This window comes from Quercus robur, chromosome 8 (genome assembly GCF_932294415.1).
Source record: "Quercus robur chromosome 8, dhQueRobu3.1, whole genome shotgun sequence".
Classification (NCBI taxonomy): Eukaryota; Viridiplantae; Streptophyta; class Magnoliopsida; order Fagales; family Fagaceae; genus Quercus; species Quercus robur.
This window is the reverse complement of record NC_065541.1, coordinates 25,729,469-25,739,468: the sequence shown is the minus strand read 5'-3', so window position 1 is coordinate 25,739,468 and position 10,000 is coordinate 25,729,469.

Here is a 10,000-nt window from a genome sequence, read left to right as displayed (position 1 = left end):
GATGTTTCGTCCTTGGAAGACATATTTTTAAAACTACAAATAGATGTTAGAAATAATTCCTCACAACACTCCCTCACGTGTTTGCACTCAAATTATGTCACTCACACTCATGTTTCACTCTTAAATTAGCTTTTTCCTGATATTAGTCTCACACTCTCTTGCCTTTTTCCACTCGTAGCTTCTCCTTTTCAGTTTTGCTTAAACTAATAAACTTGATCAAGAAATTCAACTTGTAGTATTTAAACTAATACCAATGGCAAGAAAATATGACAGAAACACTAAAGCAAAGGAAGAGGACAAAAGAAAATAGTATTTTGGTCTGAGTGAATTGAAACTACAAACAATTTTTTTTTTTTTTCTGTTTTCTATTTCTTTTTCTTTTTTTGAAGTCTTTTTTTTTCTTTCTTTTTTTTCTTTTTTGGGAGCTTGGTGCACGATTTTAACCTAGTGCACGTCACAAAATATGAACAAGGAATAAAGAGCACGAAAAGGAAGAAGATAGGATGATAACAAGAAAAAATAAATAAAGGGATAGAAAACTGATTTTAGAACCTAGCTCTGATACCAAATGATGCGAACCTCAATCGACATGCTTTGAGACCCAACAAAAATATTGGAATACTTGCCCAAGAAAGCTAAAATTCAGATTTTTGATAGAAACCCTGACCCAACGTTTATAATCGAAACACAAACCAAAGGTATAAAGTGTAACACCTTGATCCAATGATTATAATTGAATCACGAACCAAAGGTATAAAGTTTCAACGCCACAAGGAAGAATCTCTGATAAGTTCACAGTTCTTAAAGAACCAAAAGAAGAGCAAAGCCTCACATTTTTTCTGATTTTTATTTAATAATTCCTCTCCATTACAATGAGTGCATGCTATTTATAAAACATGACTGAAAATAGAAAATCTTAAAACATACTAAATAATAAAACCCTAATTAAAAGTTGATTTGGTCTGAAATTAGCAAATCCAAAATAGGAAAATAGCTAAAAAACGTTCTAAATAATAAAAGCCTAAAATTAAGGTAGATCTGGTCTGAAATTAGAAGCTCCAAAATAGGAAAAATATCTATTAACTGATATGGAGCTGGAAAATCAATCAACCATTAATCCACGCCATAAATTAAGCCAAATCAGCCCTCAATAGCTTGAATTAAATTTATTACGCCTTCATCTTCCTTTGGGCCCAGCTTGGAATGTACTGCGTTTGAATTAGCTTGAATCTCTTGAATCAGCCCATCAAGTGCTTCTTTGATCTTCTTGGATCTTGCTTTAGTAATAGGCCCAACTGGAACATGCAATGGATCCTTGAATGCTTGTCGATTCTCATCATTTTCAAAACCACCAAAAAAAAAAATTACAACTTGAAAATTAAAGAATGTTTGTGAGAAAACTAAAATTTTCAAGATCGAAGTCTAGATCGCTCAAAGCTTCTAGCTCGCCTTCCAACTTCTCAATCTCTTTCCTCAAAGAGTTATGTTCTACAGTGACACCTAGTTGAGTTTAAAAGGGTAGAACTTGTTTCTTGCTGGGATGTTAATTCCACCTGAAGTCTTTTGATTGATTCCTGGAGTTGAGTGATTGAAGTGGCATGCACCTATAAGGCTGATTCTACTTCCTTTGCTTTTTGATACACGAGTTCTCCTTAGCTCTTAATTCATGAAGTGAGGACAAGGAAGTATGAATAGAGGGTCCTACCTTCTTTAAGTCCCTCAATGCAGTGACATGGCTCTTTAACTAGCTGACATTGACACTTAGGCTCTCAGCCTCACTCAGTGTGGAAAGGAAATTGTCAAAGGGGAGAGCTAGACAATCCTCTTTATCCTTTGACTGCAATTGGGATATGATAGACCCAATTTGCTGTAAGAGAAAGCCCTTAAGTGACAAGGTCCACTTGCTGATATCCCTCATGGTTTCAGGATGTTTAGAGAGCAATAAAGAACAAGTTACTCTCAAATTCGGAGAAACCAATGAGAGCAATGGATTAGACTCTGTCAAGGTGCTTTCAGTAGCTTCTGTTAAATCTTCTTTCTCTTGGGGATTTTCGGCATACACCCGATTTGAATCCCCCCTTTTAGTGTTAGACTCTATTTCTTCATTAGAAGTCATTTCTTATACAAAAACCTCTGGGGTTGAAGAAGTGACTTTGGCTTTGGCTTGAGCTTGAGGAACAGAGCTTGTAACTTGTCAAAGATCAAAAATAGAAAAAAAATAAGAAACGTTATTTAAGTCTAGGGATAAAAGAAGAGGTTACAAGAAACAGTCACTATGGAGAAAATAGTGTACCTTCAGCTTCTTGATAGAAGGGGTTTTTGCATTCTTCTTTCTCTTAGCGCTTGAAGGTTTGGCTTTTTGGAAGGGGCTTCAAAGTCAAATCTCCCTGAAAGATAGGTGGGACATCCACTCGTTGGGCACCATTTTCCCTAAAATTTCTAACACGCTTTTTGATGTTGGACCACTATGAAGGCATTATTTCTATCCAAACTAGGTTGAGATAGGCCGAGAAAGAAAAAAAAAATTTAGTTTTGAATTCCGTTCCTACCCGACCCGGGCATGAATATTCCAAAGAAAATTCAAAAAATTAAAAAACATAATTCCAGCATTATTTCTATCCAAACCGGGTTGAGATAGGTCGAGAAAGAGAGAAAAAATTTTAGTCCCGAATTCCGTTCCTACCCGACCCGGGCGTGAATATTCCAAAAAAAAAAGCAAAAAAATTCAAAAAAATAAAAAACCTCTTTCCGGCAATATTTCTATCAAAACTGGGATGAGAAAGGCCAACAAAGAGTGAAAAAAATTTTAGTCCCAAATTTCATTCCTACCCGACCCGGGCTTGAGAATTCCAAAAAAAATAGCAAAAAAATTCAAAAAATTCAAAAACTTCATTCCAGCATTATTTCTATCCAAACCGGGATGAGATAGGCTAAGAAAGAGAGAATAAAATTTTTGTCCTGAATTCCATTCCAACCAGACCCAGCCTAGAAAATTCCAAAAAAAAAAATAGCAAAAAAATTCAAAAAATTGAAAAACATAATTCTGGCAGTATTTCTATCCAAACCGGGTTGAGATAGGCCGGGAAAGAGAGAAAAAAATTTTAGTCCCAAATTTCGTTCCTACCTGACCTGGGCAAGAAATTCCAAAAAAAAAAATAGCGAAAAAATTCAAAAAATTAAAAAACCACTTTCTGGCATTATTTCTATCCAAAACGGGATGAGATAGGCCAAGAAAGAGAAAAAAAAAATTAGTCCCGAATTTCGTTACTACCCGACCCGGGCAAGAAAATTCCAAAAATAATAGCAAAAAAATTCAAAAAATTAAAAAACATTGTTCCGGCTGAGATAGGCCGAGAAAGAGGAAAAAAAAAATTAGTCCCAAATTCCATTCCTACCCCAAACCGGGCTGAGATAGGTCGATAAAGAGAAAAAAAAAAAAAAAAAAAAAAAAAAAAAAAAAAAAAAAAAAAAAAAATTGGTCCCGAATTTCGTTGCTACTCGACATAGGATAGAAAATTCCAAAAAAAATAGCAAAAAAATTCAAAAATTTAATGAACATCATTCCGACATTATTTCTATCAAAACCAAGATGAGACAAGCTGAGAAAGAGGAAAAAAAAATTTATTCCCGAATTTCGTTCATATCCGACCCGGGCTAGAAAATTCAACAAATTAAAAAACATCATTCCGGCATTATGTCTAACCAAACCGTTATGAGATAGGTAGAGAAAGAGACAAAAAAAATTTAGTACCGAATTACTTTCCTACCCAACCCGAGCAAGAAAATTCAAAAAAATTGCAAAAAAAATTAGAAAAATTAAAACACATCATTCCGACATTATTTCTATCCAATCCGAGATGAGATAGGCCGAGAAAGGGAAAAAAAATTTAGTCCTGAGTTCCGTTCCTACCCTAACTTGGCTAGAAAATTTCAAAAAAAAAAAAAGCAAAAAAATTCAAAAAATTAAAAAACATCATTCTGGCATTATCTTTATCCAAACCGAGATGAGATAGGCCGAGAAAGTGAAAAAAAAAAATTTAAGTCCCGAATTTCGTGCCTACTTGACTTGGGCTAGAAAATTCCAAAAAAAAAAAGAAATTAAATTCAAAAAATTAAAAAAACATCATTCCGGCGTTAGTTCTATCCAATCCGAGATGACCTAGGCCGAGAATATTAAAAAAAAAATAGCAAAAAAATTCCAAAAATTAAAAAACATCATTCCGGCATTATTTGTATCTTGACCGGGAGGAGATAGGCGAAGAAAGAGAAAAAATAATTTATTCCCAAATTCCGTTTCTACCCGACCCTAGCAAGAAAATTCCAAAAAAAATAGCAAAAAACTTAAAAAATATCATTCCGGCATTATTTCTATCCAAACCGGGATGAGTTGGGTCGAGAAAGAGATAAAAAAAATTTTAGTTCCGAATTTCGTTCCTACCCAACCCGGTCCTTAAAATTCCAAAAAAAAAATAGTAAAAAAAATTCTAAAATTTAAAAAAACATCATTCCAACATTATTTCTATCCAAACCGAGACGCAATAGGCCGAGAAAGTGGAAAAAGAATTTTAGTCACGAATTACGTTCCTACCCAACCTGGGCTACAAAATTCCCAAAAAAATAGCAAAAAAATTCAAAAAATTAAAAAACATCATTCCAGCATTATTTTGATCCGAACTGGGATGAGATAGGCCGAGAAAGAGAAAAACATTTTAGTCTCGAATTCCATTCCTCCCTAACACTGGCTAGAAAATTTCAAAAAAAATAGTCAAAAAATTCAAAAAATTCAAAAACATCATTCCAACATTATCTTTATCCAAACCGAGATGAGATAGGCCGAGAAAGTGAGAAAAAAATTTTAGTCCCGAATTCCGTTCCTGCCCTACTTGGGCTAAAAAATTCCAAAAACAATTGCAAAAAAATTCCAAATATTTAAAAAATCGTTCCGACATTATTTCTATTTAAACCAGAATGAGATAGGACAAAGAGAGAAAAAAATTTTCATCTCGAATTCCGTTCTCACTCGACCAGGGCTAGAAAATTCCAAAAAAAAAAAAAAAAAAAACATCATTCCAACATTATTTCTATCCAAACTGGGATGAGAATGGCCAAGAAAGAAAGAAAAAATTTTTACTCCGGAATCCGTCCTACCCGATCTGGGCTAGAAAATTCCAAAAAAAATAGCAAAAAAAATTCAAAAAATTAAAAAATATCATTCGGGCATTATTTCTATCCAAACCGGGATGAGATAGGCCGAGAAAGAGAAAAAAAAAAATTTATTCTCGAATTCCGTTCCTACTCGACCTGGGTGAGAAAATTCCAAAAAAAAAAAAAATGCAAAAAAATTCAAAAAATTAAAAAACATTATTCCTGAATTATTTTTATCCACACCGGGATGAGATAGGCCATGAAATAGAGGAAAAAAATTTAGTGAATTCCGATACTACCCGATCTTGGCAAGAAAATTCCAAAAAAAAAAAACAAAAAAATGAAAAAACATCATTCCGGCATTATTTCTATCCAAACTAGGATGAGATTGGCTGGGAAAGAGAAAAACATTTTAGTCCCAAATTTCGTACCTCCCCGACCCTGGATAAAAAATTCCCAAAAAAAATAGCAAAAAAATTCAAAAAATTGAAAAACATCATTCCGGCATTATCTTTATCCAAACCGGGATAAGATACGGGGAGAAAGTGAGAAAAAAAAATTTAGTCCTGATTCCGTTCCTACCCAACCCGAGCTAAAAAATTCCAAAAAAAAAATAGCAAAGAAATTCAAAAAAATTGAAAAACACCATTCCGGCGTTATTTCTATCCAACTGGGATGAGATAGGGTGAAAAAAAGAAAAAAAAAATTTAGTCTCGAATTTCGTTCCTACCCGACCCGGGCAAGAAAATTAAAATAAAAATAGCAAAAAAATAATAAAAATTAAAAAACATCATTCTGGCATTACCTCTATCCAAACCAGGATGAGATAGACCGAAAAAGAGAAAAACAAATTTTAATCTCGAATTCCGTCCTACCCGGCCCTGTCTAAAAAATTTCCAAAACAAAATAGCAAAAAAATTTAAAAAATTAAAAAACATCATTTCGGAATTATTTCTATCCAAATTGGGATGAGATAGACCAAGAAAGAGAGAAAAAAAATTTGTCCCGAATTCCGTTCCTACCCGACCCGGACGAGAAAATTCCAAAAAAAATAGCAAAAAAAATTCAAAAAATTAAAAAACATCATTCCGGCATTATTTCTATCCAAACCGGGATGAGATAGGCCAAGAAAGAGAGGAAAAAAAAAATTGTCTCGAATTCCATTCCTACCCGACCCAGGCAAGAAAATTAAAAAAAATAACAAAAAATGAAAAAACATTATTCCAGCATTATTTTTATCCAAACCGGGATGAGATAGGCCGAGAAAGAGTGAAAAAAATTTTAGTCCTGAATTCCAACACTACCCGACCATGGCTAGAAATTTCCAAAAAGAAAATAGCAAAAAAATTCAAAAAAAATGAAAAAACAGCATTCCGGCATTATTTCTATCCAAACCGGGATGAGATTGGCCGAGAAAGAGAAAACCATTTTAGTACCGGATTCCATACCTCCCCGACCCTAGATAGAAAATTCCCAAACAAAAAATAGCAAAAAAATTCAAAAAATTGAAAAACATCATTCCGGCATTATCTTTATCCAAACCGGGACTAGAAACGGGGAGAAAGTGAGAAAAAAATTTTAGTACCGAATTCTGTTACTACTCGACCCGAGCTAGGAAGTTCCAAAAAAAAAATACCAAAATAATTCAATAAATTAAAAAACATCATTCCGGCGTTATTTCTATCCACCTGGGATGAGATAAGGTGAAAAAAAGAAAAAAAAAACAAATTTAGTCCCGAATTCGGTTCCTGCCTGACCCGAGCTAGAAAATTCCAAAAAAAAAAAAAGCAAAAAAATTAAGCAAGTTAAAAAATATCATTCTGGCATTATTTCTATCCAATTCGGGATGAGATTGGCCAAGAAAGAAAAAAAAAAATATTTTAGTCCCGAATTCCGTTCCTACCCGACCTTGGTTAGGAAATTCCCAAAAAAAATTGCAAAAACATACAAAAAATTAAAAAACATCATTCCGGCATTATTTCTATCCAAACCGAGATGTGATAGGTCGAGAAAGAGAAAAAAAAGATTTGGTCCCGAATTCAGTTCCTATCCTACCCAGGGTATAAAATTCCAAAAAAAATTCAAAAAATTAAAAAACATTATTACGGCATTATTTCCATCCAAACCGAGATGAGATAGGCCGAGATAGAGAGAAAAAAAATTTGGTCCCGAATTCCGTTCTTACCCGACCAAGGCAAGAAAATTCCAAAAAAAATAGCAAATAAATTAAAAAAAATTAAAAAACATCATTTTGGCATTATTTCTATCCAAACCGGATTGAGATAGGTCGAGAAATTGAAAAAAAAAAAATTGTCCCGAATTTCGTTCCTACCAGATCTTGGCTAGGAAATTGAAAAAAAAAAAAAAAAAGCAAAAATATTCAAAAAATTAAAAAACATCATTCCGGCATTATCTCTATTCATACCGGGATGAGATAGGCCGAGAAAGAGAAAAAAAAAATTTGTCCCGAATTCTGTTCGTACCCGACCCTGGCTAGAAAATTCCCAAAAAAATAGCAAAACAATTGAAAAATTTTAAACACATAATTCCAACAATATTTCTATCCAAACCAGGTTGACAAAAATTCAATAAAATTAAAAAAAAAAAAAAAAAAAAAAATTCACTCTGAATTCCGTTCCTACTTGACCCGGGATAGAGAATGCCAAAAAAAAAACAGCAAAAAATTAAAAAACATCATTACGGCATTATTTCTATCCAAACCGGGCTAACATAGGTCGAGAAACAGAGAAAAAAAAATTTTCGTTTAGAATTTCGTTCCTACCCGACCCGAGGTAGAGAATTCCCAAAATAATAGCAACAAAATTAAAAAAATTAAAAAAAAAAAAAAAAAAAAACATCATTCCAGCATTATTTCCATCCAAACCGGGTTGAGATAGGCTGAGAAAAAGAGAAAAATTTTCGTTCCGAATTCTGTTCCTACCCAACTCAGGATAGAAAATTCCCAAAAAATTAAAAAACACCATTTTGACAATATTTCTATCCGAACCAGGCAGAGATAGGCTGAGAAAGAGAGAAAACAAATTTTGTTATGAATTTTGTTCCTACGCGACCGGGCTAGAAAATTCCAAAAATAAAAAGCAAAAAAATTAAAAAACACCATTCCGGAAATATTTATGTCCAAACCGGGCTAAGATAGACCGAGAAAGAGAGAAAAAAAAATTTCGTTCTGATTTCGGTTCCTGCCCAACCGGAATAGAGAATTTCCAATAAAATAGTAAAAAAATTCAAAAAATTCAAAAATATCATTCTGGCATTATTTCTATCCAAATGGGCTCAAATAGGCCAAGAAAGAGAGAATAAAATTTTAGTTCCCAATTTCGTTCCTACCTGACCCGGAATATAGAATTCCCAAAAAAATAGCAAAAAAATTCAAAAAGTTAAAAAACATCATTCTTGCATTATATCTATCCAAACCGAGCTGAGATAAGCCATGAAAGAAAAAAAAAAATTTAGTTCCGAATTCCGTTCCTACCCAACCCGGGCTAGAAAATTTCAAAAAAAAAAAAAAAAGCTAAAAAATTCAAAAAATAAAAATAAAAAACACCATTCCAACAATATTTCTATCCAAACCAAGCAGAGATAGGCCAAGAAAGAGAGAATTTTTTTTTTTTTTTGAATTTTGTTCCTACCCAACCCGGGCAAGGAACTTCCAAAAAAAATAGCAAAAAAGTTCAAAAAATTAAAAAAGTCATTCCTGCAATATTTCTATCCAAACCGGGCTAAGATCGGCCAAGAAAGAGAGAAACAAAATTTTGTTTCGATTTCCGTTCCTACTCGACCCATAATAGAGAATTCCCAATAAAATAGCAAAAAATTTAAAAAAAATTAAAATATATCATTCTGACATTATTTCTATCCAAATTGGGCTGAGATAGGCTGAGAAAGAGAGAATAAAATTTTATTTCCCAATTCCGTTCCTGCACAACCCGGAATATAGAGTTCCCAAAAAAAAATTGAAAAATATTCAAAAAATTAAAAAACATCATTCTGGCATTATATCTATCCAAACCGCGCTGAGATAGAAAAAAAAAAGATTTAGTTCCGAATTCCGTTCCTACCCAACCCGGGCTAGAAAATTTAGAAAAAAATAGCAAAAAATTTTAAAAAATAAAAAACACCATTCTAGTAATATTTCTATCCAAACCGGGCAGAGATAGGCCAAGAATGAGAAAAAAAATATTAGTTCTAAATTCAGTTCCTACCCGACTTGGGCAAGAAAATTCCAAAAAAAAGAGCAAAAAAATTCAAAAATTTAAAAAACGTCATTCCGGCATTATTTCTATCCAAACCAGGCTGAGATTGGCCGAGAAAGAGAAAAAAAAATCGTTTTGAATTCCGTTCCTACCTGACCCGGGATTGAGAATTCCAAAAAAAATAGCAAAAAATTAAAAAAATTAAAAAAAAAAAACATCATTCTAGCATTATTTCTATCCATACTGGGTTGAGATAGGCCAGGAAAGAGGGAAAAAAGTTTTCGTTCCGAATTTCGTTCCTACTCGACTTGGGATAAAGAATTCCCTAAAAAATAGCACAAAAATTCAAAAAATTAAAAAACATCATTCCAACCGAGTTGAGATAGGTCGTGAAAGAGAGAAAAAAAAAAAATTTTCCGAATTCTGTTCCTACCCTACCCGAGATAAAAAATTCCCAAAAAAATTGCAAAAAAAATTCAAAAAACCAAAAAACATCATTCTGACATTATTTCTATCCAAACCAGGCTAAGATTGGCCGAGAAAGAAAAAAAAAAAATTTGTTCCAAATTCTGCTCCTACCCGACCTAGGATAGAAAATTCACAAAAAATTAGCAAAAAAAATAAAAACACCATTTCGGAAA